The following is a 19,334-nucleotide window of genomic DNA, read 5'->3' on the forward strand; positions in this document are numbered from 1 at the left end:
GGCTTACGTGTCAAAACTGATGCCATAGTACCATATATTAACTTTGTGTGAACTTAACCTCATCAAGGAAGGTAATCATAATTTAGCAACCAAAGCTGATCAATTCACATGCCAGGCACACGTACTTTCTCCACAACAATATAACGTAGGTACTGTCATTACATTAATTTTACAGATGAGAAAACTGAAGTTGGAATCCAGCCCTCCCAGGTACAAAAGCCTCCCTTCTTGAACCATGTCCCCCATTTCTTGTTTTTAGAAAAAGGCTTTAAATCTCCTAGGCCTTCCCTGAGTTCCAAAGAGCAGATTCAAGCAATTACTAATTAAGGAAGTGAGAAATGCAGAAACAAAAGCAGTCAAGACAACAGTTCAGGGATTAAACAGTCCTAGTTCTTCCTCAGGCAATACCTGCCCCTAACAATCTGACCACGGATCTTGGAGCTGTTCTGCAGGAAGAACTAAGACCCCTGAGCAGGTGGAGGGTGGTGACTACAGGCTGACCACCAGCACACAGACCCCAGACTGGCTGGAACCAGACAGCTGATGATGAAGATTCCTGAAATGCCTTACCTCACCACCAGCCAACCGGAAAAAAGTTATGCCCTCTGCATTCTCACCCCAAAACCCACTCGTGTTCTTGCCTGGAGAATCCCAGGGACGGAGGAGCCTGGTAGGCTGCCGTCTATGGGGTCGCACATGACTGCAGCGACTTAACAGCAGCATTCTCATCCCAAATGCTACCTTTAAAACCTTCTGATGAAAACCATTGGGAGTTCAGGTCTTTTGAGCACAAGCTGTCCACTCTCCCTGCTGGGTCCTGCGAGAAACACCCTCCTTTCCTTCACTGCAACCTCAGTGTCAAGTCCAGCTTTGCTGGACTGTAAGCAAGAGGACCCAAGTTCAGGTCAGAAACCAGGCCAAGAGGCTGAGTATGACATCCAAGGTCAAACACCCATGGGCAAGTGGAAGGTAGGCCCAGGCCACCTGACTCAGCCTTGCTGCTGGCCACGAAGCCAGAAGCCCCAGCCTGCACCCCTTGAGGGCCTGGAAACTCACATGAAAGGGAGGGGATACTGCTTCCACGTGGATCTTCTGTTCTCCACAGCCCCAAACCTCCCTTTCTCCCATTCAAATGGAACAAAAAACGTAGATCCTATGCTGGGGGTAAGGGGGGTGGGGGTGGATAATCTACAGTCAGTCCAAACTATCCTACCGTCTTTGATTAAACACATTCTTAACCTCTTGCCAAGACCAAGCAGCCACCAATCCTAGCCAATAAAGCCTCTGTGTTTTCACAAGGACTATAAGGATTCATTGCCTTGTTATTCTTCAAGTCACTGTCATCCCAAATTAGACACTACCTGTGTCTGAAATTTACTTTGAAATTCATCCCCCACAAGGAGAGAGAGATGGGCTAATGAACAGAGAGATGGATGAAAGGAGAGACTTGTGATAAAGCAACTGCGGGAACATGTTAATGGTGTAGCACACGGGTGTTCACTGTACAATTACTTCAACTTCTGTGTTTGGATATTTTCAAAATAAAAGTATTAAGGGAGGGAAATGGCAACCCACTCCAGTATTCTTGCCTGGAGAATCCCATGGACGGAGGAGCCTGCTGGGCTACAGTCCACAGGGTCGCAAAGAGCCGGACACGACTGAGCAACTTCACTTTCACTTCCCTGGTGGTCCAGTGGTTAAGAATCCCCCTGCCAAAGCAGGGAATACCAACTTGATCCCCAGTCCGAGAAGATCCCACATGCCGAGGAGCAACTAAGACTGTACACCACAAGCCTGGGTTCTAGAGCCTGTGCTCCGCAACAGCAGAAAGCACCCCGGAAATCAGTGCCCAGCAGTCAAAGAACATCCCACGCTGGCAGAGATTGGGGAAAGCATGAGCACAGAAACGAAGACCCAGCACGGCCAGAAAAAACCCAAACAAGTGAGGATGTGCACAGGTTACATACAAATACTACATATTTTTAAATGAAAGACTAGAGCCGCTGAGGATTCTGGTATCCAAAGGGGGATGAATGAAGTGAACTCAAAGTCACTCAGTCATGCATGACTTTGCAACCCCATGGACTGTTCAATCCATGGAATTCTCCATGCCAGAATACTGGAGTGGGTAGCTGTTTCCTCCTCCAGGGGATCATCCCAACCCAGGGATGGAACCCAGGTCTCCCACACTGCAGGCGGATTCTTTACCGTCTGCGCCACCAGGGAGGCTCCCAAAGTGGGGTCCTAGAACCAATTCTCCCAGACACCAGAGGATGACTATACTAGGGAGTCCTTTCGATGGGGGGAGCCACACAGAAAACTTTCCCTTCATTAATGAATAAACAACCCTGAATAAATGCTGGGAGTGGCTATATTGAAATGAGAAATCTTACTTATGGAGAAAAGATACACCAAATAAAAGGAAGATTAAGTTTTGAAGATTATTCAGTTTTCTCCTTTAATAGCAGTATTTTTTTTTTTAATGAAGGAAAGAAAACATTCAAAAAGAGACAGTTTGTGGAAACACAATTTGAGATTTTCACTATTCAAAACGTAAATTGGTGCTACTTTTTCAATTAAAATTTTGTTTTCAGCAGGTCCTACTGAAACATCTTCAGGGCTCTCTTAACTATGTTAGGACTGTTAGGCTGGAATGTGGATACAAATCTGGATCACAGACCCTGACCGTCCTACAGAGATGTCCACAAAGGACCATGTCACAAAACAGAGAGTGTGGATGCCATAAAAGAGAGAGGACACAAATTATAAAAAAGAAAAAAAAGAGATAATACAAATTAAATGTTTTGAGGATTCAGAGTCGAAGAAAATGACTTTCAGCTGAAAGGATCGGCGTGGCGGAGCTTCAAGCTGGGGGTTAAATAATAGTGGACTTCGGACGTGCAGAAAGAGGACAGAGGCTACTGCAGGCAGAGTGGCAACAGGAAGAGAAGCCAAGAAGTGCCCGTGAAACAGAACAGAGGAGGAAGGCCACAGTGAGAAAGGAGGGAAACTGACCGGCCAGTTTTGGACGGCCTAAGGAGGCAGGCTGAGGGACTTGCCTTGTGGTCTAGTGGTTAGGACCCCGTGCTTCCACTGTGTGGGGCACAGGTTCGATCCGTGGCCCAGGAACTAAGATCTCACATGCTTCTTGGCACAGCCAAAAAAAAAAAAAAAAGAAAGCAGGCTAAGGAACTAGAGCTTTCCTTTACTGCTAACAATGAGGAACCACACAAGAGGAAAGTGAATGACCAGAGCTCTTCCTTGGGGGTGTTTTTCTAGCAGCCTTGTGTAGACTGGGTGGTAACAGGAAGGCAGGGACTGCTGCAGATATTCTGGAAATAGGAAAGGGAGGCTCGGACTTAGCCAGTGGTCACAGAACCAGAGCAGAAGGGGTGGCCTGAAGAGACTCGTGGAAGGGAAAACCAGTGCGATTTGGAGGTTGATTCGCTTGAAGAAAAAGGGAGGACCTGGAACAGAGGCTAAACTTTCAAGCCATGTAACAGACTCGAGAGACAGGGAGCACAGGAGGAATTGCCTCTTGTCAGCATCAAAGCACGCACTTCAAAACATTAAAAGCGTGACAGTCCTACAAGCAGAGTCAGCATGCTTCAAAGATTTAACTTACTGGCAATCAAAAAAATGCAAAAACACTTCGGAGGATGATATGAACAATCGTGGGATGTGTATATATGTGTGTGTGTGTCTATGTATGAAAAAAATGGGAATACGATTACTAGGCTAGTTCCAAAACTAGCTGATACTCTACAGGACATAAACTGGTGGCCTCTGTGATTAACTAAAGCAGAGAGAAACCATTTTCATCTCTATCGGGAAAAAGTGAAGTCAGTCAAAGACAACTATCACATGGCATCGCTTACAGGTGGAATCTAAAAACTGAGACACATGAACTAATCCACAAAACAGAAACAGATTCTCAGACTTAGGAAAACAAATTTATGGTTGTCAAAGGGGAAAGGCAGGGGGAGGCAGAGGGACAAACTAGGAGGTTGGGCTTGACACAGACACACACACATATATAAAATAGATCACCATCAAGGACCTGCTAGACAGCACAAGGAACTCTACTCAATATTCTTTAATAACCTACACATATGGGGAAAGAATGTAAAAAAAGCAATGGCTATATGTATAACTGAATCAAGTCAGGGTACACCTACAACAAACCTAACATTGTAAACCAACTATACTCCAATATAGAACAGAAAAATTTTTAATGCCTCTATATTCCCCTCAGGCCCTGGTGGCCCAGGCTGGTGTCACACCCCTGGAGCCTTGGGTCCCAACGATGGACTGTCCTGTGGCTGAGGGAGCCGGGCAGGATGTGCCAGCAACGAGCCCCACTTGGACATGGAGTGCACAGTCCTCTCTGGTGGGACCACCATCTCCAGACTCAGGAGGGCCCTCCTACAGCGATACCAAGCCAAGGACACCTCCAAATGGTGGATGCTCTGGACCAGAGGAGCTCTGAAGAGTCACCCCGTCTCCACGTGGCCTGGTGCTGAGTTCCCACCTCCAGCCTCCTTCCTTAGAGTGGCCCCACCTGTGGCCAACAGCGCCTTAAGTGTCGCAGTTTTGCAGGGGTTGCAGTTTGTCTAGGGAAGGGTGAAAGGGGAAGAGGTAATGAGCCAAGTCCTTGGGGTTTTGTTCTGGCACATGCCACCCTAATTGACAACCCAGGCAACTCAACTTTTCCTAAGGCTCTGACGGCCCCAACTAACCAGGTGGGCGCGAAGAAATGCATCTGCCTTGTGGCCATTTCCCATCATTGTTCAGTCACTAAGTTGTGTCCGATTCTTTGCGACTCCATGGACTGCAGCACGCCAGGCTTCCTTGTCTGTCACTATTTCCCAGAGTTTGCTCAAACTCATGTCCATTGAGTCAGTGATGCCATCCCAATCAACTCATCCTCTGTCATCCCCTTCTCCTCCTGCCTTCTATCTTTCCCAGCATCAGGGACTCTTCCCAGATGAGAATGAGTCAGCTCTTCAAATCAGGTGGCCAAAACTAGTTCTGACTGCACTTCCTATTCACAAGGCCCATGGGGCTGGAAGTGACACCTGCCCTCAAGAAATGTCCCATGGCAGGTCACGGAAAAACAATTCAAAACAGCGCTGACTTTCAGGAAGCCAACTTCAAGAAGTAAATTTCACTCATTGAAAAAAAAAATTTTAATGGAAAACATGCTCCACACGGCTATTATTGAGACATGCAAATCAGAACTGCTAGGAGGTATCACACTGTGCCAGTCAGAATGGCCATCAGCAAAACGTCTACAGACAATAAATGCAGAGACACCGAGGAGGAAAGGGAGCTCTCCTACCAGGCTGATGAAAATGAAAACTGGCAACATGCACTCTGGAGAACAGTGTGTGGAGGTTCTTTACAAACTAGGAACAAAGCTAGTTTATGATCTAGCCACCCCAGCCCTGGACCTACCATCAGAGAAACACAGAATCTGAAAAGGCACCCCAACATTCAGTGCAGCCCCGTCTACAACATCCAAGCCACGGACGCCACCAGTGTCCACTGACGGAGGAACCGAAAAAGATGACGTGCTGCGTGTACACAGTGGGATGCTGGCCACAAAAACACAGGTGAAGTGATGCCATCAGCAGCCACGTGAATGGACCTAGACAAGATCACACTCAGGGAAGTAAATCAAACTGAGAAAGACTAGCATCATATGAGATCACTTACACTCGGAATCTAAAAATTGATACAAATGAATTAATTTATAGAAGAGAAAAAGACTCACAGAGTTAGAAAACAAACACATAATTCCCAAAGGGGAAATCAAGGGCGGAAGGGAAGAATTAGGAGCTTAGGGTTAACAGATACACTGTCCTATATATACACAAGAGATAATCAAGACGGACCTACTGTATAGGACAGGGAACTCAACTAAACACTCCTGTAATAACCTATATGGGAAAAGAATCCGAAAAACGAGACATCTATACGTGTGCCTAAGTGAATCAAGTTGCAGTGGACCTAAAGCAAACACAGCATTGTAAATCAACTCTACTTCATATAAAATAAAAATTAAGAAAGCAGAGCCAACCCTACTCCCCTCAGGCCTCAGGGACCCAGGTGCCAGTCACATCCCTGGGGCCTGAGCAGGCCTGGGTCTGGAGGCTGGACTCTCATGGGACTGACGGAGGATCTGCAAGCAAATGAGCCCCCTTGGACCTGTACTGCCCCCTCCCCTCTTGATGGGAGCACAAACTCCAGATCCAGGCAGGCCCTTCAAAAGCTACAGGAAGCCTACCTCACCCAAAGATCTATGGATCCTCCTGGGTTAGAAGAGCTTTGTAAAGTCACCTGGTCTCCCCTGCTCGTGCCCTGGTGCTGGGGTCCCAGCTCCACCCTCCCCCCAGAGTCCCCACACCTAGGGACCACAGCACCCTTAGCGGAGCGGTTTTGCAAGGACTGGGCTTTCTCCGTGGGGTGAAAGGTAACAGGGAAGGCGGAAAGACACACAAGCCCCTGAGCGTTTCTTCTCACGCATTCCGCTCTCCTGGACAACCCAGGAACCCAGGTAACCAGATCTGTATGTGGGAAAGTGCTGCCGCCTTGTGGCCCTTGTCTGTTATTAACAACACTTCAAAACCTGCAGCTTATGGGCACTTCCTAGTCACAAACCCTGGGAGGCTGGAAATGACACCCACTCTCAGGAAATGTCCTGCGGTAGATCTTGGAAGAATGACGCAAAACGGGGCTGACTTTCAAGAAGCCAATTTCAACAGGCAAATTTCATTGACACAGTTTGAAAAGAAAAAGCAGTGGAAAAGATAACCCACTGGCTATTAATGTGCTGCGCTTAGTTGCTCAGTTGTCTGATTCTTTGCGACTCCATGGACTGTAGCCTGCCAGGCTCCTCTGTCCGTGGGGATTCTCCAGGCCAGAATACAGCAGTGGGTTGCCATCTCCTCATGGCTGTTAATAGAGAAATGCAAGTGAAAACTACAAGGCGGGGGCTTCCCTGGTGGCTCGGTGGTCAAGAATCCGCCTTCCAATGCAGGAGACATGGGTTCAATTCCTGACCTGGGAGGATCCCACATGCCATGGAACAAGCCCATGAGCCACGACTGCTGAAGCCCGTGTGCCCCAGAGCCCACGCTCTGCAACGAGAGAAGCCACTGCAGTGAGAAGCCCGTGCACCGCAACTAGAGAGCGGCCTCTACTCTCCACAACTAGAGAAAAGCCCTCACAGCAACGAAGACCCAGAACAGACAAAAATAAGCACATTTTTAAAAAAGAGCTACAAAGATGTATCACCTCACACCAGTCCCAAAAATATCAAAGGTGGAGACAGCATGGAGCAAAGGGAACCCTCCTATGCTGCTGGCAGGGATGTAAACTGGTAACAGCCACTATGGAGAAATCTGCGAAGGTTCCTTAAAATCTAAAAATAAACCTAGCATATGGTCCAGCAATCCCACATCTGCACATATATCCAGGGAAAACTGTAACTTTGAAAGATACATGCACCCAACATTCACTGCAGCATTACTTACAACAGCCAAGACATGGAAGGAACCTAAATGTCCACTGACAGATGAATGGACAAAAAAGTTGTGGTATATGTGTGCGCACACACACACACGCACGCACACACACACACACACACAGAGTGGAATATTACTCAGCTATATAAAAGGAACAAGTTTGAGTCAGTTTCAGTGAGTTAGATGAATCTAGAGCCTGTTATACAGAGTGAAGTAAGTTAGAAACAGAAAAACAAATATCATATATTAATGCATATATATGACATCTAGAAAGATGATACTGATGAAGCTATTTGCAGCAACAGAGATGCTGACAGAGAACAGACTTGTGGACATACTGGAGGAAGGAGAGCGTGGGATGAACTGGGAGAAGAGTGCTGAAACATACACATATATAGGTATTACCACATGTAAACTAGACAGCCGGTGGGAGTTTGGAGTATGACACCGGGAGCTCAGCCCTGTGCCTGCGACAACCCAGGGGGACAGGATGGGGGAGGAGGGGGCTCCGGTGGAGGGAATGTACGTATAATTACGACTGGTCTGTGCTGTTGTACAGCTGAAACCACCACAACATTGCAAAGCAATTTTCCTCCAATTAAAAAAAAAAACTAGAAAGAATAAGCAAATCACATCGTCAATCTTGTTTCATTTACACCAGCAGAGGGCTGCACTGGCCAAGGAATGCTAGTGCTGCCTTTTTTCTAGGGCTTCTGCACGCCTGTACATGCACTTAATTCCTCCATGGATTTGGGGGGGCGGGGAGGACTACAAAAACGCAGCCTCCTTGCTTCCATATCAGTTGGCATTTTAGTTCAGCACAGTTGGGTTACTTGGGAGGGAGATGTGATGGAGAAAGGTAGAAATCAGAACCCTTTCTAACACCGTACCCAAAAATAAACTCAAAATGGATTAAAAGACCAGAAACTATAAAACTCTGAGAGGAAAACATAGGCAGAACACTCTCTGACATAAATCACAGCAAGATCCTCTATGACCCACCTCCCACAGTAATGAAAATAAAAACAAAAATAAACACATGAGACCTAATTAAACCTAAAAGCTTTCGCACAATGAAGCAAACTATAAGCAAGGTGAAGTGACAGCCCTCAGAATGGGAGAAGATAAAAGCAAATGAAACAACTGATAAAGAATTAATCTACAAAATATACAAGCATATTATGTAACTCAACACCAGAAAAACCAACAATCCTATCAAAATATGGGCAGATGAACTAAACAGACATTTCTCCAAAGATATACAAACGGTTAATAAACACATAAAAAGATGCTCAAAATCGCTCATTACAGAAATGCAAATCAAAACTACAATGAGGTATTCTGATATTCTGACCTCATACCAGTCAGAATGGCCATCAACAAAAAATCTACAAAAAATAAATGCTGGAGAGGGTGTAGAGAAAAAGGAACCCTCTCACACTGTTGGTGGGAATGCAAAATGATACAACCACTGTGGAGAAGAGTAGGGAGACTCCTTTAAAAACTAGGAATAAAACTACCATACGACCCAGCAATCCCACTGTAGGGCATATACCTTGGGGAAACCAGAACTGAAAAAGACACATGCACCCCAAAGCCCAGTGCAGCACCATTGACAGTCGCTGTAAATAACTGGAAACAACCTAGATGTCCATCGGCAGATGAATGGGTAAGGAAGCTGTGGTACTTATATACAATGGAATATTTCGCAGCTATAAAAAGGAACGCATTTGAGTCAGTTCTAATGAGGTGGATGAACCTAGAGCCTATTATAGACAGTGAAGTAAGTCACAAAGTGAAAGTGAAGTCGCTCGGTTGTGTCTGACTCTTTGCAAGCCCATGGACTGTACCCTACCAGGCTCCTCTGTCCATGGGATTTTCCAGGCAAGAATACTGGAGTGGGTTGCCATTTCCTTCTCCAGGGGAATCTTCCTGACCCAGGGATTGAACCCAGGTCTTCCGCCTTACAGGCAGACGCTTTACCGTCTGAGCCACCAGGGAAGTTATAGACAGTGAAGTAAGTCACAAAGAGGAAGACAAACATCGTACATTAATGCATATATATATATGGAATCTAGAAAGATGCTACCAACGATCCTGCATACAGGGTGGCAAATGAGACATAGATGTGAATAACAGACTTCTGGACTCAGTGGGGCAAGGAGAGGATGGGATGATTTGAGAGAACAGCACTGGAACGTATACATTACCATATGTAAACCAGATGACCAGAGCTTAATGTATGAAGCAGGGCACCCAAAGCCGGTGTTCTACAACAGCCTGGAGGGGTAGGGTGGGAAGGGAGGTAGGAGGGGGGTTCAGGATGGAGGGGACACATGTGTATCTATGGCCCATTCAATACTGATGCATGGCAAAAACCATCACAAGACAGTAAACTAATTATCCTCCAATTAAATAAGTTTTAAGTTTTCTGATTGCTTAGGGAAAAGAGAAGTCCAATGTGGGAATGTGAATTACAGGGCATCTCTGCCATTACAAGGCCACCACAGACTTGCCTCATACTGAGTCATTAAAGAGTACAGAAAAGTTTTCCACTCGTCATCAATTAAATCCTAGTTTTTGAAAATGGGAAGTATTAACAGAGGTTCCCGAAGCGAAAATATAACAGAAAGATACCCACTCTCTACAGGGAACATCTTGTTTCTTGTTAGCCTGTGTTTCTGTAGTTTAAAGAGACACATACTCTCCTGAAGCTGCTGCATGTCAGTTTATAGGAACCAGCTTAGTTTTGTTTTTAATGATTACATTGAATGTTTACCAACCCTCAGTTTACCTACCCAATTTCTCATGAAGAGGCCTTTAAGCTGTTTCCAATATTTTGCAATTAGAAACAATGTCACAGAGAATAACTGTGTGAGTATTATTTTTGTATCCTCAGATATGTATCTTTGGGTTAAGTTTCTAGGTTAGGTGGTAAGCTGAGTTTGTGTAGTTTTGTTAAATAGTGCAAATTCCCCTCACCAGAGGTTGTACTGTTTTGCACTCCCAGAAATAGTGCACACACCTGTTTCTCCAACATCTCCCACAAAGTGCTTTCTCAAGCTTTGAATTTTTTTCATTCAGATAGGGAGAAATAATATTTAGTGTCATTTTAACTTGCATTTCTCCCTGAGAAAAATTCAATGTATTTACATATATTCAAGAGCTACTTTTATATTATGTTTTACTTGCCTGTTCATGTTTTTTGCCTATTTACACCCTACAGGGATTTTGGTTCCCCTACCTCTATTTTAAGAATTCTTCAAATATTAAGTATATCAGCTCTTTCTCTGTGGTATAACTTTTTTCTCTTAACTTTTTTGCCTGCCTTTTGCTTCTGTTTATGGTGGTTTTTGCCATCATGCTTTTTTTCCCAGATTATTTTTAGATAGTTGAGTATACAATTTTTCTTTAATTGCATGTATATTGAGTTAAAGTTAGAAAGCCTGTCCCCATTCGGATACAAAAGAATTTTAAGTTTTTTTTTTTAGTACTTGTATGGGTTCACATTTTACATTTAGGTCTGATACACCTGGGAGTTGATTCTTGTGACTGATGTCAGGGATGGATCTAATTTTACCTTTACAAATGGTTAGCAGTTGGTCTAATACCATTTATACATGTGTATGTATAAATACATATTTATATATGTGCATACATGTATACATATATAAAACTGTTTTCTTGTAGAAACAAGCACTCAAGGCAGCAGGCTTTTCAGAAATGGTCAATCACACCAATACACTTAGAGCAGATGGCTAAAAGTGCTTGAAAAATCATGGGACTAGTATTTAATGAATTTATGCAAATTAAAATTCCTTCCCTGGTGGCTACCAAAATTTAATTTGTGTAACATTTTACAGTTTAGAAAAGTACCCCCACACCCTCAGTCTGGTCTACCCCACTGTAACTCCAATCCCAAGCAGGCTGTCCTCAACACTACGCAGAGGATGGACTAAGGCTACAGAACAGCAGATGACTTAGAGCCACGCGCTTAGTGAATGGAGCACCCAGTCCGCTGCCTCGTGCCATGGTTCTCCAGAGTCCTGGCACCACATTTCTTTCACACTGAGATAGCTGTGGCTTTACAAAGTCCATTAAGAAGGCGGTGGCGGCTAAGACGCTCAAATATCTTGCAAGGCAGGGATGGATTAAGACTTTACTTGAAGGTTAAAGATCTCAAAATACTGAGCATCTCCGGCAGCTAAAGAGAAGCAAAACATCTGGGAGTATAGCAACAGATGTGGCTATCCAGCAATTCTGCTCCTGGGTATGTATCCAAAAAATCCAAAAACACTCATTTGGAAAGACACATGCACCCCAGTGTTCAGAGTAGCATTACTTACAACTGCCAGATACGGAAGCAACCTCAGAATCCATCAACAGATGAATGGATAAATAAGATGGGGTACATAAATACAATGGAATATTAGTCATAAAAAAGACTGAAATCTTGTCATTTGCAGCAATATGGATGGAGGTGGAGGGCATCAAGCTAAGTGAAATAAGTCGGACAAAGACAAATACTGTATGCTATCACATATACGGAATTTAAAAGTTACAATAAACTAGATACAGAGAACAAGCTAGGGGTTACAGCAGTGGGGGAGTGGGAGGTACAAACTAGCAGGTGTAAGACAGGCTCAAGGGTGTACTGTACCACATGGGGAATATAGACAGTATTTGGTAATGACTTAGTGCAAAGTAATCTTTAAAACTGTATAAAAAATTTTTTTAAACTAAAAACAAAGTTGTGATCATTATCTACCATCTTAATAGTACTTGCCACCTGCACAGGATTTTGCAAAGGGCAGAGAGCACACGTACACCAAACAAGAGTGGGAGACCAACCCGGCTAACTATGGTCTGGCTGTAGCATTAAAGACAGAACAGACTTTAACAAAAAATGCTTGGAAGAGTCGCATCCCACAGGATGTCAGCTCCAATTTCCGAACCAAAACCTGGCTTTAAACGCTAAGGTTAAGCAACATGGGGCAACATCAAATGACTGATTTGGCTACTGAGTTATCACAGCAGTTCTGAGGGTGATCAGAGGACCCCTGGAGGCCTTGAGAACTTCACAGGGATGCTGGGAGGTCAGAACTATTCTCCTCCTCCTGCTAAGAGGTCATCTGCATTTCTCACTGTGTGAATACTGGTTTGCACTGCAGGTGGCGTAAAACGAGGAGCACTCTAGCACAAGGCAAGGCAGTGGGAGCAAACTGAATTTGCAGTCATTCTCTTCTTCACCACTCTGTGGGAAAATACAAAGCAAACTCACTTAAGAATTCCCTTGATGAAGTAAAATTTTATTAAGTTGCACCAACCAATACCAGTTCTTCCACAGTTCTGTGAGGAAATGGAAAGACACATGTACATTTCTGCTGCTTACTAAAGTGTGTTTGTACCATCGAGTGATAAGCTGGTCTAGCCACTTCCTTCCCCTACTTGAAAGAATTACTTACAGACCAACTGGTTCTTCAGGCGTATTTGGGAGACCTTTTCTCAATAATGAATGAACTGATCCTATCAGTACAAGGAATATAAACTGATAGTATCTGTTGCATTGATAGAATCTGAACTTTCCAGAAAAAAATTAGAACCTTGGAAAATCTGTATCGGCCACTGAGCCTGACAGTTTCCCACCACTTTAAACTTTTCTAATGAGATTTAGTAATAACTAAAATTATGTTATTTGGGGAGGAGACATTTTATAATGGGACATGTTAGAATTTGCAAGAACCTGGAGTTTAGCAAACTGAGATTTTCTAAATCCAACGAATGATGTTACAGAAGTCACACGGGGGTAAAAATCCACTCCAGGTGAAAGAGAGACCAATGGTTTTCTCCACTGTAGTTAGCCTGCAAAATACACTTGCCAAGTCTTAGTATCAAAAGAGAAAAAGCACAATTCTCCGGAAAATCTATTAAAATACTACCTTTTTCCACCTATATGTATTTTGAGGCTGCATTTTCTTCCTGGAACTCAGACAGCATTTCAGATCAGACGGAATATAGCGGATGGGAGAACCCAGTTGTCTTCCATTAAGCCAGACAATAAAGAGCTTATAAAAATGTAAGACAACAGCACCCTTCCACACACTTTTTTTAGTTTCACAGAGTTGTTTTCTATAAAGTTACGTTAGCATAAAATGGATTTACTATTGTTACTTATAAATGAGTATTTTAAATTTTTCAGCTTTTATTTACCATGTAGCAAATATAGATAAGTGACCACATTAAAAATAATTCTTTGGGGTTTCTTAATAAATACAAATATAAAGGAATCCTGGGCATTCCCTGCTGATCTAGTGGTTAGGACTCCATGCTTTCACTGCTGAGGGCCCAGATTGGGCAACTAAGATCCCGCAAGCTGTAAACAAAAAGTAAATAAAACAGAAGAGGAATTTTGTGAGCAAAAATTTTGAAAATCACTGTATCTAAATTTTAGAAAAATAAATTTTACCCCAAGAAAAGACAGAAAAGAATTGTCACCAACTAATTCTAAAAAGTTTTGGTAATACAATGACATCAAGGTACAGCTCTGCCCCTGCATGTGTGGTGGTGTGTCTGGGTGTGTATTACTCTCCCTCCAAATATATATAATCGTATTTTGAGAAATTGGAGGCATCATTATTTTATTGTTTCTTAAAAATATAACTATCTCCATATATGCTCTATCTGAAAAATATCTTTAAAAATATCCCTGAATTTCATGTACCTCTTCACATTAATCATTTCGTGTATTTTTTATTTTATGTATACATTACAGTTCTTCCTATAATTCTCTAAAGTGATCAGGATCACAGGATAAATCTTACACATACAGCAAGAATTCCCTATCACTGTCTACAATCCTATTTCAGCATGGGGAACCACTATTTGATAAAGACATTAATAAAGGTGTTACATGAAGGAGGAATTCCCATATTTTGGCATTTTTCCAATTTAAGAAGCAAGTACTTTCTGTAAAGCAAAAGCCCACATAGAAAACGGTAAAGGATATTACCATTTGGGCCACTGTTACTTTCCATAATGGGCCTTATAAATTGACATCTGATAGCTTTAAAGAAGCAAAAATAACAAGTTCTACATCAATCTTGGGCTTCCCTGGTGGCTCAGTACTAAAGAATCTGTGCCTGTCAACGCAGGAAACATGGGTTCAGTCCTTGAGTTGGGAAGATCCTCTGGAAAAGGAAGTGGCAAGCCATTCCAGTATTCTTACCTGGGAAATCCCAGGGACAGAGAAGCCTGAAGGGTTGCATGAGGTTGCATGAGGTTGCATGAGTTGCATGGGGTTGCAAGAGTTGGACTCAACTTAGTGACTAACCACCACCACCAATCTTACATAAACTCTTTACAATGAATACAAAGAGGGAATACTTCAAAACTTGATTCATGATGTCAAACATAAGCTTGATATCAAAGACTGACAAGTCCATGAAAAGCATACATCAATTTTTCTCAGAAGCATGATGTAAAATCCTAACAAAATATGAACAAACCAAATTCAGTTTTATCAAGATCAAGTTAAACCTATTTCAGAGATACAAAGGTGGCTTAATATTTCTAAGAGATAATGTAACTGATAATCATTAACAGAAAAATTATCTCTAACATATTAAAAAATTTTTATAAAATTTAACACCTATCTATAATAAAACTTACATAACTAGGAAAGAAGAGAACTTTCTGATAGAGGATCTACAAAAAGCATGCAACAAATAAACTCAATAGTGAAATACTTAAAGCTTTCACTCAGGAAACAAGATAAAGATACTTCTACTCCTTGGTTCCAGAGAATCCTACACTGCAGTATAGGTGTCACAAAGCAAGATAACATTAGAAAAGAAGAAATAAAACTCGTTATTTACAGATGACATAATTGTACTAGAAAAATATAAAGTACAGAGGATGCACCTTTCCATAACCCAATTTGTAGAGCAGAGGACTGTAGACCAGATGCATGTATAATAAACTACAGATGAACTATTACATTAATAAATGGATTTTAGTAAGGTTGCTGGATAAGATCAATATAAAAAAAAAAGTGTATTTCTACATAACAGCAACAAAGTAACATTTTAAAAGGATGCCATCTAAAATACCATCAAAAAGAGAATTCTCTGGCAGTCCAGTGGTTAGAACCCCTCGCTTTCACTGCTGAGGACCCAGGAGTCTGGGAACTAAGATCCCACAAGCTGCACAACACAGCCAAAATAAATAAATAAGTAATCAAATAGCTTTAAAAAATTAGCTGAAAAAACATCTACCAAAAGAAAATGCAACCTGAAATACAAATACAATTGAAACTATAAATACTGCAAGGAGACAATGAAGATCTATATAAATACAAAGATTTTCCTCTGCATAGTTTTGGAGGATATAAAAATTATAATTATCCCCCAAAGGATCTATAAATTCAATGCAATCTCAATCAAAATGCCACTTTTTTTTGGTGTGGCAATGGACCAGTTGACTCTCAACTTTATATGGAAATGTAAAACGTCAAGAATAGCTAAAATAATCTTATGGAAATACATTAGAGGAGGGCTTAGGCTGCCAGACAAAGGCTTCTTTTTTAACTACAGAAATTGACAAGGCAGTACTGGTACAGGACACACACCCCGGCATTATGGATAAGACAGAAAGCCCAGAAACAGACGCATGAATCAACAGACAGTCCAATTATGACCAAGGTGACACTGCGGTTCAGAAGGATGATACCCTCCCCACAACTAATGGAAGAAAAGCTATGATAAACCCAGACAGCACATTAAACAGTAGAGACATCACCTTTTGACAAAGGTCCGTCTAGTCAAAGCTATGGTTTTTCCAGTAGTCATGTATGGATATGAGAGTTGGACTATAAAGAAAGCTTAGCACCGAAGAATTGATGGTTTTGAACTGTGGTGTTGGAGAAGACTCTTGAGAGTCCCGTGGACAGCAAAGAGATCCAACCAGTCCATCCTAAAGGAGATCAGTCCTGAATATTCATTGGAAGGACTGATGCTGAAACTCCACTACTTTCACCACCTGATGCAAAGAACTGACTCATTGAAAAAGACCGATGCCAGGAAAGATTGAAGGCGGGAGGAGAAGGGGACGATAGAAGATGAGATGGTTGGATGGTATTATCTACTCGATGGACATGAGTTTGAGCAAGCTCTGGGAGTTGGTGATGGACAGGGAAGCCTGGCGTGCTGCAGTCCACGGGGTCGCAAAGAGTCGGACACGACTGAGCAACTGAACTGAACGATAACGAATTAACTGAACACGTTAAAAAAAAAAAACCCTTATCCCCTACTTCACACCACGTACAGAAATCAATCTCAGGTGAATTGATGAATTGTAGAAAAGTAAAACAATAAAGCTTCTGGGGGGAAAAAAAACTTAAGACTATCTTCACAACCTTTAAAAGTGAAGTCGCTCAGTCGTGTCCGACTCTTTGCGACCCCATAGACCGTAACCTACCAGGCTCCTCTGTCCATGGGATTTCCCAGGCAAGAGTTCTGGAGTGTGTTGCCATTTACTTCTCCAGGGGATCTTCCCGACCCAGGGATCGAACCCAGGTCTCTGGCATTGCAGGCAGATGCTTTACCGTCAGAGCAACCTCTGAGGACAAGCAAAAACATCTTCAGAACAGGTTAAAAAAAAAGTGAAAGGGCCAAACCACAGAATGAGAAAAGATATTTGCAATGCATATCTGACAAAGACTAGTATTCTGAATATGTTAAGAGTGAGTCAGAAAGACGCCACATATTTCCCTGTTTTTCTGAGGAGGGGAAAAAAGAAAAGATTCTTAAGATTCTCAAACAGGTACATTACAGATAAGGATAACCAAATGGCCAATAAACATGAAATGTGCTTAATTTCATTATTTATCAAGGAAATAAAATAAAAATCACAATAAGATCCTACTGTATCAATAAAACTCCAGCCAGAATGACAGACAATAGCAAGTGTATGCAAAGATAGACAGCAACTGGAACTCTTGTATATTGCTGGAAGCAATGCAAATTCCTTTTGGAAAACTGATACATAATTCACGTATCATAATTCACCCTTCTGAAGTGACAAGTCTTTAGTCTATTCACAAGACTGAGGATTATATCATTTCAGAACTACTTCTATAACCCTCAAAAGAAAGCCTATACCTATTAGCAGTCAATCCTCACTGCCCTCTCCTCTTGTAACCACTAATGTGTCTCAGAGAATTGGTCTACTCTGGACGTTTCACATAAATGGAATCACACATTTTGACTTTTTGTGACTGGCTTCTTTCACTTAACATGTTTCCAAAGTTCATCCATGTTGTAGTAGATATCAATACTTCATTCTTCTTGTTTGTTTGGGCATACCACCTGACTTGTAGGATCCTAGGTCCTGGACCAGAGATTGAGCCTGGGCCCTCGGCAGCAAAAGCATAGAGTCCTAACCACTGGACCACCAATTCCTCATTCCTTTTTATAGTTGAAAAATATTCCATCGTACGGACAGGCCACACTTTGTTTATCCATTTGTCCACTGATGGATGTTTGGGTTATTTTCACCTTTTAGCTATTATCACTAGCTGGTAATAGCTGTATTGTTATATATAATGCTGCTATAAACATCTGTATACAAATGTTTCTAGGAGGACACACATTCTCATTTCTGTTGGGGATATATCCAGGAGTGGAACTGCTAGGTCTTATGGTAAGTATATGCTTAACCTCTTGAGGAACCACCACATTGCTGTCCAAAGCGGCTGTGCCACTTTACATTCCCAACAGCAACATAAAGGTGTTCTAATTTCTCCACTTATTTGCCAATTGTTACTTTTTATTTTTGGCTGTGAGGTTGGGATCTCAATGTGGCTTTGTTTTGCATCTCCCCAGTTATCAACACTAATGACATCAAGCATCTTTATATGTGCTTGTCATTTGTGTATCTTCTCTGAAGAAGGATCTACTCAAGTATTTTGTCCATTTTAACACTAGGTTGATTTCCTATGAAGTTTTAAAGAGTTTTCCTAAATTCTGAATACTAAACCCTTATCAGATATATAACTTGCAAACATTTTCTCCCAGAAATGTGACCTCTTATAACTCTGGAAAAACTGTTTGGCTAAACATTTAATATCTGCTAAGGCTGAAAATACACACAGTTTATGAATCCAGCAATCCAGGTCGACATTATACACCCAACAGAAAGAACACATTTTCCACAAGACACACTGCAGACTGTTCATGAGAGCACCAGTCATAACAGCAAGAGGAAAACTGAGAAACCACCCAGATATCCGGCAGGAAGCTGAATACCGGTCCCCCAAGGATGCCACTGTTCTCGTCTCTGGCACCTCTGTGCATTACTTCACTAGGAACTCCACAGGTGCAATCAGGATTCTCAGAGGGGGAAATCAGACTTCCATATTCTTGGAAGTCATCCCTCCATCCCAACAAGTAAAAAAGCTGAACACACTGGGAAAAATAAACAAGCCTTGGATCTGTCAGAGAAGCGAGGTGACAGGGCCAACTGCAGCCCCCACACTGGAGAGACAGGTGGGTGGACACGGAGAATCACAACCTACTGAAGCAGAAACTTCCAGGCAGAAACCTCTACGGGAGGCAACACTGGGGTGAGGGGGCCTGAACTGTAACTAACACATTGCTAGAGCTCAGCATGGACGAGTCTGTGAGTTAAACACTACGGGGATCATGAGGGGGTCCCCACAGTTTCGTGGGTTTTACCTCCAGGAGCTCTACTAGAGTCTCAGAGGGAAATTCAGAGAAAAATCCCCTGGTGCTTCTGGCAAGAGAAGGA

The sequence above is a fragment of the Dama dama genome, chromosome 24, assembly GCF_033118175.1.
Source record: "Dama dama isolate Ldn47 chromosome 24, ASM3311817v1, whole genome shotgun sequence".
In the NCBI taxonomy this organism is placed as follows: domain Eukaryota; kingdom Metazoa; phylum Chordata; class Mammalia; order Artiodactyla; family Cervidae; genus Dama; species Dama dama.